The sequence below is a fragment of the Telopea speciosissima genome, chromosome 8, assembly GCF_018873765.1.
Source record: "Telopea speciosissima isolate NSW1024214 ecotype Mountain lineage chromosome 8, Tspe_v1, whole genome shotgun sequence".
NCBI classification, from domain to species: domain Eukaryota; kingdom Viridiplantae; phylum Streptophyta; class Magnoliopsida; order Proteales; family Proteaceae; genus Telopea; species Telopea speciosissima.
Genome location: NC_057923.1, coordinates 37,898,512 through 37,917,476, shown reverse-complemented (window position 1 = coordinate 37,917,476; position 18,965 = coordinate 37,898,512). Strand labels below are relative to the sequence as shown.

The window sequence follows — 18,965 nt, the reverse complement described above, 5'->3', positions numbered from 1 at the left end:
TTTTATAGAAGTGGAGCACCTCTTCTGAATAGACATATCTATTCATTCTGTATCCATTAGATCGATTGTCATTCGATCTAACGGTCCAGATCAAACCAGAGATGAACCTGTTCACAATAGTCTTGTCCTATTAAAAGTGACCGTAGGATCTTCTAATCCGACAAATCCGATCATTACAAAAAATCAACGTACCAGATCAGATCGCACGATGCAAGCGTGCAAAGTGCTAAGTGTGTGCATACGTCACTAACGCCTCTATAGTCCACTACCCACGCCGCGCGTGCACGTGCACGTGCACATGCACATGCGGCTACGCCGTCCTTGCATATACACCGTAGAATGTCTCTCTTTTCCGATTTAATTTAAGAGTTAAGGAAGGTAATATAATAAATACCATTTATAACTCTGGTAGTTTTCCCATGTGGACTAAAGCACTTTTTCCAAAAATAACAAAGTATTTATTTAATCTCTCATTTTATTACAGTCTATCTAACAAACTGCACCCATCAATGAATAAGTTGTGAACAGCAGCTAGCTTGGTTGATTGGAGGTTTGCCAGTTGGAGTGCATGCTCTTGGGATGACGAGGTTCATGGGTTCGATTCTCCCGATCCATTTGATTACATTTGTCTCATTAAAATGACACTCTTTCCCTCTCGGCGTGTAAATTCCTATCTTTATCCATAAAAAAAAAAATTTGAAAATGATTGTTTGTTGTCTCATTTCTTGGGTGCCATTGCGTTAGGCTTTAGACTTAGAAAGGAAAAGGATGAACTTCCATGGAGTCATTATCTTGCACAATCCCAAAGAGGGCCACTATGAAGATATGAGACGTAAGGCCCATCATCAGCAGTCATTCATGGCGGCTGTCCGACAAGGCTTCAACCACTCTGTTTGACTTCTTCTCCTCCATTCAAACCCCAACTCCTCTTTTCTCTCTCGGTACTGTAAACAAAGTTCTTCAATCTTATTTCTTCTTCTTTTCCTGTTAAAATACTATAAAAACAAAGTTGGTGCGGATCTACATGTATGTCCATATACGCCTAATCCATAATCGTCTTCTCCTTTGTTCCCCTTTCCCCTTTTTCTCTGATTGCTATATAAATAAAGTTGTTCTGCAATGACCTTACGGTGGGAGGAGGAAGAGTAGCAGCAGCAGTTGGTGCTGGAATTGCAGGGCTCACTACAGCCTTAGGACTTCACAGGTATACTACTACTACTTTCTCCTCCTTTATTAAGGGTTTACTGTTTTACTATTATATTTTTCAGTTTGATTTGGACAAGAGCGAAGATGAAAAAATACTAATTTTTCTAGGATGGGACTGCGAAGCTTGGTGTTGGAATCATCAGAAAGTTTGAGGGTTACTGGGTTTGCATTTCTGACATGGACTAATGCATGGAAGGCTTTGGATGCTGTAGGCATTGGTGATACCCTAAGAGAAGACCATGTTCAGCTTGATGGGCAATTACAGGATCTTCTCTGCTTCCAGACACAATTCTTTTAGGGCTGAATGAGGTATGGTTAATAATTCATATAAGTTGAAGAATGGGAGTATCTATTGACTCAGAAATTTGAGTATGTGTTTGCAGGTTAGAGATTGTATCAACCATTTCTGGCCTCTCTTCCTCTTATATGTCATTTAAGGCTGAAGGGCAACAGTAAGAGTGCGTTTGGTAACGTTTAGAACAGCGTTCTGAACAGTTCTTTTGTTCAAAAAGAACAAAAAAACATGAAAAAGTGTTTGGCTTTGCAGTTCGTTTTTTTGTTCTTTTAGAACGAACCGGAGGTCTTGAGCACCAAAAGAACAAAGAACGAACGAGCAACGGACCAAAGTCACAAACCCGTGATTTTTTGAGAGAAATCACGAAACTCACATCTCTCTCGCTCTGCTACCACGAATTTGGGAGATGACGAAGGGCTCGCTGTGCAACCCTAGGTGAGATCTCTCTCTCTCCCTCTCTATCTCTCTCATGCTCTGGTAACGTTGTTTCCCTCTCTCTGTTTCTCTCTCTCCCTCTCTATCTCTCGCACTCTCTGCACCTCTCTCTCGCTCTTTCCCTTTCTCTGTCTCACTCTCTCCTTCTCTCTGTGTGCGAACCTATTGAAACCCTAGTTGAGGTCTTTCTCCTAGCGTCTATTTCGCTTGCCCTCTCCCTCTTCCTACCGATTCTGCGTCACTGATTGTACTGGATTAATTGGGATTTTCGGCTGAGTTTCTAGTGTATAAACAGAGGGCTTCGGAAGGTTTATTTGAATCCGTGGGAGGTGTTGCCTATTGAGGTGTTGAGGGTGAAAGCTGCGAAATATCTGATCTCACTCCAGTTGCCAGATTTGACCGTTCTCATCTTCAAAATTTTCGCAGTCAGTTTTCTCTCTATTTACGTCCCGCATTCGCTCTCTGTTTAAGCTTATAATTAGGATTTTGCTTCATATTATGTCGATCTTCCGTTTTTATTTTCTTGATCTGGTTGGTTTTGCAGAGCTTTCAATTGCTATAAGGTTATTCTATAGAATGAACGAATTAATTGGGTTTTCTTTTTCGATTATGTATTTGTTCAGAAACTGCTCGTTTTTTTCTTCTCTTTATGATATCGATCAATTTTGATGCTCTGCTTTGTGTTCTATAGGGAAATGGTTTTTCTTCTTTTTTGGATTGTATCATGGTAGTGGGTGTTTCTCTTATCCATCAGTCGTTTTATTAGTTGCTAAATGCGCCAATCTTTTTCCCGAGATTTAATTTGTAATCCCGACCTATTTTTCTTGGGCTTTGTTTTTGATTTCTTTGCACATCTTAATTTGTAGTAAGTTGGTTTTAACCCTCTTTCAAGTTATTGGTTTGTACTACACTACATTCCTAATGGTGGTTGTCATGTTCTTGGGTATTAGTTTTCACTTTGTTGGTTTGCTTTTCATGTCTTGGTTCCATATTCATGTCTTGCTTTTTAAACCTGTTTAGGTGGTTATGGTACTATGGAAGAACTGTTGGAGATGATAACATGGTCTCAACTAGGATTCATGAGAAACCAGTAAGATGGGGTGCCCTTTAATCCAGGTTACTTTCCTCTTATGTTTCTTGCACTGAATTTGGCAACTGGGTTCTTATTCTCTCTTCCTCTGAAATTTGAGACAGGTGGGCTTGTTGAATGTTGATAAAATATTATGACAACTTACTTGCACTTTCAAAGGAGTGGAGGAAGGTTTTATAGAGGATTCAACAAGACAGATTGTAGTCTCAGCATATACAGCAGAAGAGCTAATCAGGAAAATGGAAGTAAGATGAAGACATTCTTTCTCTTCTTTCAAAAGTAAATATCATTATTTCATAGCGTGGCAAACAATATATATATAAATTTACGTTAGAGTTGGTTGTTAATTTATTGGATTCTGTAAAGAAGAAAAGTTGCAAGAAGTGGCAGGGAATGATTTGTTGCTGTTTTTTATTGCTATTTGCAGGAGTATGCACCACTTCATGACAAGGTTGTACCCAGAAAAAACTGGGAAGTAGACCTATTAGACTCTGCTACTAGTGGGCACCCTTTATATTCCAAATTCAACTTACTTATTTGAATACTGTTCAACTTACATTGTAATGTCTTCTCCATTACCAAATTGATACAAAAAGGGAATACTGTTCAAGTTATATTTTTAGTTCCTTCTCCATTACCAAATTGATACTAAAAATACTAAAAGCCAATCTCTCTCTCTCTCTCTCTCTCTCTCTCTCTCTCTCTCTCTCACACACACACACACACACACACATTCTTGTGGACAATGTCTCTCAAGTTACATGCATGTCTAACACTTGGGAGTAAGGACATGGAAGGGAAGGTAGGGTGAAAGAGAAAAGTTAGAAGAGATATTGGTGTTTCTTAGGGGTTTATCTTATTTTGAGTTTGTGGAATAAGCCTTTTCAATTTGGTTTCACTTTGTGGGTCGAAAGACTATGGCTGTCTCTTTCTCTATTTCAATAAATCCAGTGGTGGTTTTGAAGTTTTAGCCTTTCTAGCATTTCTTTCACTATCTAACAATCATCAACTTTTCTGCTAAATTTGTTTGAAGATTGGTTTTGATTCTTATTTGCCTTTGATTTCAAACTATAAAATTTTCTTAACTAGATTTTTGTCAGGTAAACATTTTTGTTTTCCACACTGCAGGATCAGCTTTTGATTTATAGACTTCTGAAGAACAATGGCAATGTCTGGGGTCCCAAGGAGGGAAGGGAGTTGAGAGTTCATGAAGATGTGGAGGAACTTGCCACTGATTTGGCGGACTATATAGCTGAATTATGTGAGATATCAATGAAGGAGAGGGGGTTCTTTGCCATCGCCTTATCTGGTGGGTCTCACTTCTCTCATCAACTTGATGGGGTAAAAACGCTTTCCCTTTCCACAGGTTCGTTGAGTGATTTCTTTTGGTGCTTCTTAGGCCACTAAAATTCATTCATTGCAAATTAATTCAAAAAAAGAATGGAGAATATAATTTGGTTTAATCTGTTGTGTTAATTCATTGACAACTTGATGGGTCTTTAGCTCAAATTGGTAGAGCACTTGGAACATGAGCATGTTCCAAGAGGATGGTGGTTCGAGTCCACTAAGGCCTTCTTTATTCAACTATTCATAGCATAGTCAGTCATGCTACTAATCCATACAAGAACCCAATTTTAATGGCATCTTTGAAATTTGACATATTTTTATACTTTGGTTATTAATGAGATATTTTAATTTTATGCTAAGGTTGGTAAGTGAAAAGGATTTTACAAGTCTTTTTTTCTTTGGTATAATTGACAAAGAAATGACATTATTGTAATTAATATCAAATAGGAAAGAACAGGTTTTACCAAACACCATTTTCGTTCTGAACGGCGTTCTTGAGACCGTTATCAGACGGTCATTTTCGGTCTCAAAATGCCATTCTAGACCAAGAATGCAAAAGAGCGTTTCTAGTCAAGAACGAGCATTCTTTGTTCAGACCGTTACCAAACGCAGCCTAAGTAACTAACTACTAATTTTATATTCCAATGTAAGATTAATCATATGTGTAATCTCAAATTCTCAGCCAAGGATGTACCAGGAATCTTGCCCAACTATTAACTCTAATTCATGGGTAACTTGGGTTTTTAGATCATAGTTTTGAAAATAGGACTAAACATCAAAACTGTTTTCAGGTTCCAATGCCATTTTTTTTCTGGGTATTTAACCACGGGTTTTCATAAAAAACTGGAAATCTAACAGGAAAACTAGGGCTCCCATTAGGTGACTTGTTTAGTTTAGTGCATTTTGATTGGTTATTATGGTCTGTTTTTTAAAATTACTTGGGTTTTTAGATCATAGTTTTGAAAATAGGACTAAACATCAAAACTGTTTTGAGGTTCCAATGCCATTTTTTTTCTGGGTATTTAACCACGGGTTTTCATATAAAACTGGAAATCTAACAGGAAAACTAGGGCTCCCATTGGGTGACTTGTTTAGTTTAGTGCATTTTGATTGGTTATTATGGTCTGTTTTTAAAAATTATGCTCTTAGTCTGAATGATATTGAATCAGTTCTAGGGCTGTCCTTGGGGTTGTTAGTTTCCAGCCTGAATCACTCGGACCGATTGAAATCGTTCAATTCAGGTTGAACCGAACCCTTATTGGCTTGTTTACGCTTGGGGTTTTATTTTGGGGATTTTGTAGATGTATGTATTTGAAAAACCAAAACCAGTAACAATATGATAACAGCCCTATACAAGCCAGTTAAGCCAACCTGGTAAAAATTGAACCGGATAGAGACCGAACTGTGGCTTAACAATTTTGTTTTTATTTGACCCATTATTACCCAAAAACTGGATCAGTCAATTGAAATAGGACCGAATCAAACCGAACCGATCAATTGACATCCCTAGGCTGGTCCTACTTGAAATATAAGAAATGCAAGGGCTGGACCCTGGCTCATGTGCACCCTTGGATGGTTCTTTTAATTAAACCTATAATTACATAAACACTTCGGTTGTATAGTTTGGCATGAATTAATTGTATGGCTTATAATTGTGGGCTTACAAATGAAGTAAAGGGAATGAAGTTCGTGCTGTGAGAAGGAAACTTTTGCTAGATGCCCTTGTAAAGGATCTACCACCAGGCACCATTAGGTTCTCTTCCAAGCTTGTTTCCATTGAGGAATCAAGCAACTTAAAACTACTACATTTAGGATGGATCCTTCCTAAAGACCAAGGTAAAAAAAAACCCATCACGATTAGTTCATCCGATTTTCAACCCCAATTCCAAGTTTAAAATCCTTAATCGAGACTCGATTCGGATCCCGATTCGGGTTTGGAATCATTGGACCCAATTGTGACTCACTACCATATAATCTACCAATTCCTGAAACATTGTTTTCCAATTTCAGGCATTAATTGGGTGTGATGGAGTGAATTCAATTATTGCAAAATGGTTGGGTCTTGAAACGCCAGTCTTTTCTGAGAGATGGGCATTTAGAGGTATTGTAGAATACTTGGGTGGCCATGGCCTTGAACGTAATTTCTTTCAGTGCTTTGGTAATGGCTCTCGCTGTGGTATGATTCCTTGTGATGAGAAGACTGTAGATTGGTTTTTGTTAGATTTAAAATATATTTAATATATATTTTATTTTATTCTTTAAGTTTCAAAATATTTTGATTGTTTTGCTATGGTGTGGGACCAATGTGATCAAAGAAGTAATGGTTGAATTCCAAAGGTTGTAACATCCTATGGGTACCCTAAAGTCTATTCATGGTCACTATCATGAGTGGGAAGGTGGGTCAAGGATATTGAATGAGATTAATTTCTCAATTCATGGTCATAGGTGATGTCTCTCCTTTTATAGGGTATTAACGCATTTATGGTCCTTAGTGAAGGATGACCATTTATAGGGTTTTAAGGCCTTTATGGTCTTAGTGGAGAATGAATGAATTTTAAGGCCATTCATGACCCTTAGTGGGGAATGGCCATGAATTTGGAATTAACCTCCAATTCATGTCCATATTCATGTCCATAAATCTCATTCTTCAATTTGGTCATAAGTAGATGGTTATTCTTGGAAATTCCAAGGGAGTATAAGGATTGGTCTTGGGCCTATATAAACCCAACCAATTGCATTGTAAGATACATCTTTGGATACATGTTCATGCCCATACTTAGCAATCACTAAGAGTATTATTTTCTCTTTCTCTCTTTTTTCTTTTAAGTGTGTTAAAGGGTTACTGTGTTGAAGCTCTTAGCTCCTTCAAGGAACTAGAAGGACTGCTTCATCTTCTAGTTGGAGGTTGTTTTATCTTGGGGTAGTGATGCGGGACACTCCTTGGCGAGGAAGCATCAATTACCTTAAAGGCAGCACCACAAATGTGACTCAACCTCCAGCTTATTCAAGTTATTGCGGGTGTGTTTCTACATCAAATTCAAGCTTTAGTCTTCTCATTTCAATCAAAGGTTAAGTCTAGTTTCTACTGCTCAATCTATTGTATTACAATTTGTGTTGTTTCAATTATTTGTAAGGAGTTGTAATACAATTACCCAACAAGTTTAAGATAATTGATATTATAAGATCTCATGGCTGATCTTGGAGTTGTAAGCAACAAGGGTGATGCTTCAAACAATAACACCGCTGATGGAGCTGCCAATGAAGGAAATCCTTCAAACACCAGTATTGAATGAGCAATCAACAACTAAGAAGGCGGAGTTCCTGTTAGCCGCAATGGTAAAGAGATTCCTCTTTTTCCTACCATTGACCCAATTCCCATCAATGTTATCTCAGATTTGGGTAAGATGAGGATTATCTCTGAATTTGACAAGATCGAACAGTTTGGAGGTCAAAACTTCAAACGATGGAGGCAAATGATGTTGTTTGCATTAGTCCAAATTGGGGTGGTATTTGCCTTGACTGAACCTATGCCGAAAAAAAGTAATGATCCTAAAAAGGAGGGCAAAAGGGTGGTTTGGATTCAAGCGGATTACCAGTGCAAGAATCGGATCTTGAACGCATTATCAAATGACCTATACCATATGTATAGTTCTTTAGAGTATGCGTGTTCGATTTGGAATGCCTTGGTAAAAAAATATTCTCTTGAGGATGCTGGTTCAAGGAAGTACTTAGTGGCTAACTTTCTAAATTTTGCTATGAAAGATAGTGACACCGTCTCAAACCAAATTGATCAATTTCAAATTTTGGTTGGAAAGCTAGCAAAGGAAAAGATGGTTCTACCGAAAGAATTTGTGACCGGTGCCTTGATTGAAAAACTTTCATCTTCTTGGGATGCCTTTAAGGCGTCTATGAAACACAAGAAGGCGGAGTTGACTCTAGACCAATTGATTGTAAGGATCAAAATTGAGGAGAAGAAACGGCACAAGGACAAGGGTGAAAAAGACCTTGGGGAAAGACGCCTAAAAGTGAACTTGGTAGAGACCAACAAACAAAACAAGAAAAGAAAGAATCGTTAAGACAATGATGAGCCTTCTTTCAAGAAGAAGAAACTTTCTTGTTTTGTGTGTGGTAAGCTAGGACACTTTAAGAAAGATTGTCGGTTCAGGAAGAAAAATTCGATAAGGTGAACCTAGTTGAAGACAACGTCTTTATTGCTATGGTCACGGAAGCAAATTTGGTTGAAAAACTAAAAGATTGGGTATTAGATATTGGTGCCACAAGATATATTTGTGGTGATCTGAAGATGTTTTCCTCTTATTCCATGAATACAGAGGGATGAAAAGGTATTTATGGGGAATTCCCAAAGCGCTCTGTTATGGGAAAAGAAAAAGTGACTTTGAAACTCACTTCAACGAAGACTATGGTTCTCACCAATGTTCTTCATGTGCCGAATATTAGGCGCAATTTAATTTCAGTTCCTTTGCTTAATAAAGTAGGAATGAAATTGGCTTTTGAAAGTGATAAGGCGGTTATCACTAAAAACAATGTTTTTGTGGGGGAGGGATACCTTAGTAAGGGGTTGTTTGTACTAAGTGTTGGAAATATTGTAATTGAAAAAACTAGTACTTCTTCTGCTTACATGATTATCTCTTCTAATTTTTTTGATTTGTGGCATGGTAGGTTGGGTCATAGTAGTGTGAAATATATCACAAAACTATGCAAGTTAGGCGTGATCACCGATAAGGTGGAATCCCCCGTGAACAAGTGCATAACTTGTGTAGAGGCAAAGTTAACCAAAAAACCTCACAAGACTATGGATAGGAAGAGTAATCTCTTGGAATTAATCCATAGTGACTTATGTGACTACAAGTCATATAAGTCTAGGGGAGGAAACAACTGTTGGTCAAACAACGGTCCAGGGATCAAACCATGGTTCCGTAGGGAAACCAATTATAAACCAATTAGGGTATTGCACGCCCTGGGTTATCCCATGGTGTCCCATTTTAATTTTTAAGGCTTCCCATGGTTTCCCATGGGAACCCTGGTGCATCCCTATTAGGGTTTCTCCTTCCCTATTGCGTCCCATAAAATTAATTATCACAATAGGGACGGAGAAATTCGTCTCTAGTCCATCACATGGCAAGAGGGACCCATCCCATACTCGAATGCGCAGCGAAAATTAATCGATTCGAGTTTCTTTTGCATCCCATAAATATTATAATAATCAATGAACAGAAGGAATTAATAAAGAATTGCTAACCTAGTGAGCCTCAAATGTTGCTCCTCCAATAGACAGTGGTTCTTCCTCCAGTGAGCGCTCCAAGCAAACAAATCTGAACCTCCAATGGTGCTACCAAGGTTCTACATGCCAATCCTAGATGCCCTCAAACTTCTCAGCACATATCTAGGGTTTCATAAACCCCAACTCTCAAACACAGGTGAGAGAAGCAAGAAGAAGAAGAGAGATCACAAGAGGGAGAGAAACCAAAAATGTAGGAGAGAGAGTGTTTGCTCCAAAAACATGGAGAGCTTCATCTTTTGCGTTTTATGGTCCCCTATTTATAATAATAGGATTTAATCAAATCCTAGATAGATTTAATAGAGCCCTAGTGAGAGTCTGACTCTCTCTCTCTCAGTCTGGCAGTTCTGTTTAAACTCAAAGTGCTACACAGGTGAAGGAGCAGAATCTAATAGGGAAAGTATTAATTAGATTCTTTATTTAATTATTAATGGATAATTACAATTAGCACCAAATCCATTAATTAAATAAAGAGCCAATAAAATTAGCAAATTCCAAATAACTCCCTATATGATAACAATTTATCATATACAACCCCCCCCACTAATCAACACCATCATTATAGAATCTAGGGCATGTACACATGTACTGCCAAACCCCAATCCATAGTACATGTCCATATAAGAGCGTCTGTGCATCCGATCGGGTCCCGCAAAACTCAATAAAACACTTTATTTGAAATAACTATAAATCATGTATCATTTTATGTAAAATAAATTTTGCAAAACCATTTCCAAAACGGTACTAGATCCAGTTCCGATCCGACCATGCACGAGGCAGTCTCTATCTTGGTGTTCCCCAATCAGGCAGTGGTGACCGTGTTGGATAACTCCTTCACTCACAAAGTGTTCTCGCATTCCCAGAACATCGGCTTTGACTCGCTTGAGTCTCAGTCATTGATGAACCAAAGAATACGATCATACTTTGCAGTGACAGGGTTCCCTCAGGTACAGGGTGTCGGTGACATGTCTATCCCTTCCTACATCTGGCAGTAATACATGAGGGAATCGACAAAGTAGATTCTTCGCCAATGCGCACATCAAACATGTGAGCACTCGCATTCGTACCCTGTCATCACATGTCTAGGCATACCCAATGCGACAACCATATGATAAGGGTGCCCAGCCCAAACCCTAGTCGTGAGTACCATTTTAAGTATAACTTACGGACACATAATGCTCAAAAAGTTTATATCGCATGTGACAATATTAAACTAAAATGTATAAATGTTCAATACAAAGGTGAACCGGGTTGAACCGGACCGAACCGGGTTTGATGGACACACACTTGTCCAACAATCTCCCACTTTTACATCAAAGCCAATTCCCCATACATTTTAAACCCATGCCCTCCATATGTTTCTCAAACACTCCTGGTGACAAACCCTTTGTTATGGCATCAGACACATTTTCAGTTGTGTCCACTTTGGAGATACTCACGTCACTCTGCTAGATAATCTCTCTGATGAGGTGATACTTCCGCTGCACGTGCTTGTTCCTCTGATGAGCCCTAGGCTCCTTAGCTTGTGCAATGGCCCCTCTATTATCACATAACAGGGGAATAGGGCCCTTGACAAGATCAGGGACTACTCCAGAAATGTTAGGAACTTCCTAACCCAAACACCTTATTAGCCGCATCACATGATGCAAGGTGTTCATAAAAATAGGGATCGGCTGTAGATTTCTATTTTGTACTCCTCTATACAATGGCACCTCCACTCATTAAACTTGTAATGACTCACAATACCTACTGCATAGCCGACGTCCGGCCTCGTGCGTAATATAGCGTACATTAGACTTCCTACTGTTGAGGCATAGGAAATCCTCTTCATCTCTTCAATGTCCGTCTGAGACTAAGGACATCGAGATCTGGAAAGACTGACTACATGTTTGAAGGGAACTCTTCCCCTCTTGGAGTTCTCCATACTAAATCTGGCCAGGACTTTGTCTATATAGGTAGCCTGTGACAAGCCTAGCATCCTTTTCTGGCGATCTCTTACGAGTTTGATCCCAAGGATATAGCTAGCTTCACCAAGGTCTTTCATCGAAAACGTTATGGATAACCACTGTTTTACTAATGAAAGGAATCCTACATCGTTACCAATCAGCAATATGTTATCTACGTATAAAATAAGAAAACATACTGCCCTCCCACTGATCTTCTTGTAAACGCATGGTTCATCCATGTTTTGATCAAAACCAAATGATTTGATTGATTGATCAAACCTGATGTTCCAGCTCTTGGAAGCCTGCTTCAGCCCATAAATGGACCTCTATAATTTGCACACCTTTCTTTCTTCCTCCAAGGAAGAGAACCCCTCTGGCTGTTCCATGTAGATTTTCTCTTGAAGGAACCCATTTAGAAATGCAGTATGCACATCCATCTGCCAGATCTCATAATCAAAGTGTGCTGCGATAGCCAATAAAATCCTGATGGATTTCATCATCGCTACTGGTGAAAAGGTTTCCTCATAGTCTATACCCTCTTTCTGGGTATAACCCTTTGCCACCAGTCTCGCTTTGAATCTCTCGACCTTTCCATCTGCGCCCTTCTTCCTCTTGAAGATCCATTTACATCCAATCGACTTGACGCCAAGTGGTAGATCGACTAGAGTCCAGACCTTGTTGGAATGCATCGAATTGATTTCAGAGCGCATTGCTTCCAGCCACCTAGTGGCATCAACATCCTTTAGAGCCTCAGAGTATGTCATCGGATCATCATCCGATTCAACCGATACCATGTGGAACTCTTCCACTGTTTCCTCTTCGGTTAGAAGAGTTAGCCTGGTGGGTGGTCTAATAGTCCTCCCACTGCTTCGAGGGTCCCTAGGTGTTGGTATTTCAGCGAGTATATCAGTTGGTCTCACTTCTGGAAGTGAGGTTTCTGAGCCATCTGATAGCTCTTTTATGACTACTGGTTCGGACCTCTGGGTCATCATTTCTTCCTCCAAAAATGTGACATGTTTACTTACAATGACCTTTTGGTCAACTGGGTCATAGAAATAATAGCCTATCGTGCCTTTGGGGTAGCCTAAGAAATAGCATCTCGAAGTCCTGGATTCTAACTTGTCTGTCTGTTGCTTTTGCACATGTGCTATGCAACCCCATACCCTAAGGTGTTGAATACTGGGCTTTCGCCCCTTCCACAACTCAAAGGGTGTCTTGGCTACAGACTTAGATGGAACCCTACTCAGGATATATATCGCCGTCTCTAAAGCATACCCCCAGAAAGAAAGAGGCAACTCACTATAAGTGAGCATCGTCCTGACCATATCCAATAGGGTCCGATTGCGTCGTTCGGATACACCATTTTGTTGTGGTGTGCCTGGATTAGTTAGCTGACTAACTATCCCTTGGGATATGAGATGTTCTTTAAACTCATCCGATAGATATTCCCCTCCACGATCTGATTGTAAGGACTTGATGCGTTTATCGAGCTGTCATTCGACCTCGGCTTTGAATTCTTTGAATTTATCAAAGGCTTCCGATTTCCTACGCATCAAGTATATGTAACCATATCTAGAGTAATCATCAGTGAACGTGATAAAGTACTCATACCCATATCTTGCTTGTATGTTTATGGGTTCACACACGTCAGTGTGTATAAACTCCAACAGATCTGTGGCTCTAGCACCTTTATTGCTAAAGGGTTTCTTGGTCATATTACCCTGAAGGCAAGACTCACAGGTGGAGAATGGTTCCACCCTCAGACTCTCTAAGGGCTCATCCCTCACCAATCTACTGATTTGGTCCATATTTATGTGACCCGATCTTAGATGCCACAGATATGTTGAGTTCACTGGAGCTGCTTTTCGTTTCAAATCAACATTTGAAACAACATTCGTTCTAATAGGACAATCTAGAAAATACAAACCACTTTGCATATATTCGGATGCCACAAAGGAATTATTAAAACGAATAATCAATTTAGAATTAAAGAAAAAACTATATTCGTCCAAAATAAGTTTTAAAACTGAAATTATCTTCCTCTTGAAAGAGGGTACATAATAGCAATCCTTTAAAACTAAACTAACAGAACTAAAATTTAAAATAAAAGTTCCCACAGCCAACGCCATGGTTTCAGCTCTAGTGCCCATCCGAAGACGCACTTTATTTCTTTCCAGGTTCCTTGTCTCCTTGAACCCCTGCAAATTATAAAAAATGTGAACAATGGATCCACTATCCACCAACCAAGAATTGATCGGTTCAAAAGATAAATTAGACTCATAAAGAACATGAACATCACATGTACCTTCTTTAGCAGTCTCTGTTTCATCCGGCTTCTTGTCTTTCAAAGTTGTCAGGTAAGCACGACAGTTTCTTTTCCAGTGACCCTCCTTCTTGCAATAGAAACACTTACCTTTACCTTTATTGCCAGACTTCCCACCCTTGGCTTTCAGGGTCTTGCTTTTACTTCCCTTTTTCTTCTTCTTCCCATTTGAAGAAGGCTTTGCCTCAGTTGCATTGACCTCAGCCTTGTCCTTTTTTAAGGACGCTTTAGCCTCTACTAGCGCATTAGCAAGCTCGGTGAGCTCCATCTCCTTCTTGGACATCCTGTAGGACATCCTAAAAGGTGCGTAGGCAGAAGTGAGTGACGCTAAGATCACATCAGTCTTGTATCGTAGGCTGAAATCAGTCCCCATGGATTCCAATTTTTCAAATAGATTGATCATTTTCATTACGTGATCCATCACTGGAGTCCCCTAGGACATCTTAGAGTTATGGATTTGACTCACCGCATCAGAATGTGCGTGTGTCAACTGCCTGTTGAACAATTCAGCAAGCTTATCCATTTTACCCCCAGCAGTGCGTATATCCTTGACTGAGTCTACAACAACTGACTTTTCCAAAGATCCTAGGATATAGAGTAATGCCTTGGAATCCCTCATGAGGAACTCTTGCATCTCTTCATTTGCCTCAAAATCGTTCGGGTCGGGTTGAGGCGGAACTTGTTCATCTAGAATTGTGTACGATCCTTCGCGATCGGAGCAACTTAATGCTCCGGTACCAATCGACATAGTTTGTACCATTAAGTTTGTATTCGCTAATGAGTGTTAACAGATTGGAATTAACGGTAGCCATCGTATATTAATCTACACATGCACAAGTAAATAACCACATGCTAATTAATGACCATTGAAAATAATAAATTGAGCACACACACATTAATGGTCTTTCATGATTTGGGTTTTCCTCATAACCCAAAAGATAAATTGGATACCTACAACCCTTGCATGTATAACTTACCATGTCGGAAGTCATTATACGCACCATGTATTGTGGACTAAGCTGTCCACCTCATGGGCTTCCAATATTTTTGGCCACATGGGTGTCATGTCTAGATCCTATCGGCTGACATATACCCAAGTCATGTACTTACCTATTGCATTAGTTAGAATCATGGAATCATGAAAGATGGCCCACTGTCGCAGTGCCCTCTCACTATCCATACCCTAACATATCTAGATAGAGGTAAATATAGATAAATGTGTGACAGAGGTCCTGGCAATGTCCTGTTGGCTTATGCGGGGTCATGTCACACACTTTCTACATTTATCTTCAATAGGAGGCCATGGACATGTCTACCAATTAAGACTAGGCCATATCATACATGTATTGTGAATAAAGAGGGATTAATTAACTCTCATATACATGGATAGATTTAAACAACATAATTAATCAACATTAATTAAAAGTGATTATGGGATGGCGGCATTTTTATCAGAATCAATTAAAGAACCCTCCCAATAAAAATAAAACTAATAACTTTGGGTGCATTTATCATGCCATGAATCCAACGCCTCGATCATCTCCTCCACCCGATTACGTCTTTAAAGTAGGTGACTTGCATCTCCATAAGCTTTGAGCACCATATGTGGATCACCATCAACATGCCCTGGGAGTCCTAACTCCTCTAAAATTACAATGAAAACCTAGAAAAAATTCTGTACACTTTCCTTTCCATAATAATAAAGAAATCCCGCATGAAGAAACCAACCCACCATTTGGGCTGCCCATGGGGTGGAGTACATTTGTTTATAAAAAAGATAGGGGGAGAGAGAGAAAGAGAGAGAAGCATCACATCCACCCATAACCCCATGTATAACATACATAAACAATCCATCCATTTATTAGAATGTCATTCCCATAATCACATCATAATATAATTTCATGCATGGGCATTAAAGCAAGTAAACCAAAAATTAAAACATGGATTCCTTCAATTATTGAACCACCACATCGTATGTGATAACATGTATCCAAGCCCATAAAATAAAAATCGCATTTTAATTGCAAGTGGGTAAAGATGGAATCTCTTCACCCATCATCATCCTCCAAAAACCAAACAAAATAATAAAATTCTGTTTTGAAAAATCTGTTTTTTTTAAATTTTTATTGTTAAACTGGAGGGAAAACAAGGGGGGTGCATGCAGCCCACTTGCGCAGGCTGCAAGCACTCCCTGCGCAGCCCATAGGCACAAGGCCCACGGACGAGAGCCTTGGCGGCTGCACTTTGTAGGCTAAAGCCCACGAACAAGAACTGCGGGCCGCAGCCCACTCAAGGGGATGCGCACAAGGGTAGGTTCATGGGGGTAGGCGTGCGCAGAGGCTTGGCAGCATGCGCTCCCCCCCGCATATAGAATATGATTAAAAAATTTTAAAATTAAAAATTAATAATCACAACCTAATTGGATACATGCTTTAATAATTGGAATAAATAAAACAAACCAAATCCATCATCACATGGGTAGGTTGTTACACTAACAACCTTGTAACTACCCATGTGCACATGGGAAGGTTGTTACAACAACCATATTCTAACCACCCATGTGCCAACTTGCATCCCACTCATGATAATTATATTAAACTATTAATTATCTAATATTCATGGGTGGGAAAGGTGGCTCTGATACCACAATGTTGGCCAAACAACGGTCCAGAGATCAAACCATGGTTCCCTGGGGAGACCAAGATATTTATCCTTAAGGTTTTGCACGCCCTGGGTTAGCCCATGGTGTCCCATGGGTGCCCCATTTAAATTTTAAGGCTTCCCATGGTCGCCCATGGGAACCCTGGTGCATCCCTGTTAGGGTTTCTCCTTCCCTCATGTGTCCCATAAAATTTATTATCACAGTAGGGACGAAGTAACTCATCCCTAGTCCATCACATGGCAAGGGGGATCCATCCCTAACTCGAATGCGCAACAGAAAAGGTCGATTCGAGTTTCTTTCCCATCCCATAAATATTAATAATCAATGAACAGAAGGAAAAAAAAAATCCATGCTCCTAACTCAAACATGTTCTTTGATTTTGAACCCAAGAATCATAGCCATATAGCCTATCTCTGTAGGATTTTATATGGAATCACCACCTGGAGCTCCAGGACATCTTGGATCATCCATGCATGCCTAGTTCTAGGAAGTTTATGTGATTCTACACTTGTTTCAGCTTGATAATATATATATCTTGAATTCCAGCCATGCCTCTAGTTAGATCTCATGCCTGATCATGCATGTAACTCATAGATGATGAGCTAGGAGCATGGATCTCTGCATGCATGATGTGTTTTGCATGCTAGGGCTTAGGATCTTGGCTGTAATGCTTATACATGTCTCAATTGTGTGAATTATAGAAGTTTGAGAGGTGCATATTTGATCTCAACCTTGCTGGCTTGATTTGCTTGGTATTTGAACCCAACCCATCAACCAATGGGTAAATCCAGTTTAGAAATCCCCAAAACCATTGTATTAGCTTAATTATAAGCTACGCTACCCTCTGAAATCATCCCAATTCAAAGATGGGAAGAATTCAACAACCAAAACTAGGTTATGAGCAAGAAAACCCGTGTCCAACATGGGTGGATGATGCATCTGGGCGTTTGACCAACGTCCGGTGAAACGTCCATGTTACTGTTCTAGGTCTAAAATAATTCTAGCTTGTTGAATCAGCACCGTAGGCCTAGGACCCGTGCTATGAACCCTTGCCAACAGGGGTTAAGGTGTTGGATGTCTGTAAGAGAACTTATACCAAAAAGGTATCTACTAGGCTGGGTATCCATCTTCTAGTAAGTTGGTATCACAGGCTAATCTTAGAGGGCTGGTCGGGCTGACCATGGAGAGAATGCTGGAGCCAACCGGTCTTCTCTGACAACTCAATTGGTGTATCGCGGGAAGGGGTTAGAAGCCCGTACCAGGGATACATGTATTGGGGATTGTAGTAGCACTTTTACCTGCCTTAGTTGTGACGCTAGGTGGCTTAATAATGATAAAGAACCTCATTTCATATAGGACTCATTTGGTTGTGCTTGCATGTGCATACATGGTTTGTATTTCATTCACGGGCTCGGTGGAGCTCACACTCTTGTATAGCTCTTTTTAGATGATATTGCAGGTGGACGTTATGATGACTGGGAGTCTCATCTTGAGCAGGAGGGTGATGTTGATTATGACAGTGTGGGTGTGGATCTGGTCGAAGGTTATCCCTCTAGTATGGGTGATTACGGTGACAGTTGAAGATGACCCATGAAGGGCGAGCAGCTTACCTCATCTAACCTAGGGAATTCTTTTGTTGTAGATAGGGATCTACTAACTTTCCCTTTTGTATTGCTTGTGTGGGGCTTCTGTTGTCTTACCCCTTCTTTATTTTATGAAGCTATTGGTTGGAGGTGTAATGACTGCCCGGTTGGTGGTGTATGTGTAACAAGTGATGAGATGGTGTGTGTATCGAAACTTGATAGTTAATGTAAATATTAGTTTCCGCTGCACTCTGTATTTAAATTCTTATCCATCATTATGGGTGTGTGTGTGTGTGTATTTGGGAATGATATTAACAGCTTCTGGATCCTCTGGGTTTGGCGGATTTCTATCGTGCAATTTGGGTCACCTACCTAATCCTCCCAGGGGTGGTTTGGGGTGTGACATTAGACTGTTAAAGTGAGCTCTCGCTTTAATACCAAGTGTTGGATAACCTAGGGGGTACCTTAGTGGAATTTTTATTTTTTTTAAAAATATACCTGAGTTTCAAGACAATGTAATTCAAAGCAAATTAAAACAAGAGAAACATAAGCATTTATAGTGGTTCAACTCAACCTTGAGTCTCGCCCACTCCTCTCAACCTTGAGAGAATTCCACTAATCTTTCTCTTTTAGTACAATAGTGGGAAAACACCTTTAAAATTTTTTTACCAGGATAAGAAGAACCTACAATCTTTTAAGGATAACGAGAATCCCACAATCTTTTAAGGATAAGAGAATCTCTTACAAAACCTAAGTACAGTCTAGGAAAATGTAAACAC

At 39.7% G+C, this 18,965-nt stretch overlaps 1 pseudogene; it reads left to right on the top strand.

The window, feature by feature from the left end:
• The first annotated feature begins 768 nt into the window (after positions 1-768).
• LOC122672280 lies at positions 769-6,611 on the top strand (annotated as a pseudogene).
• The last annotated feature ends 12,354 nt before the right edge of the window (positions 6,612-18,965 follow it).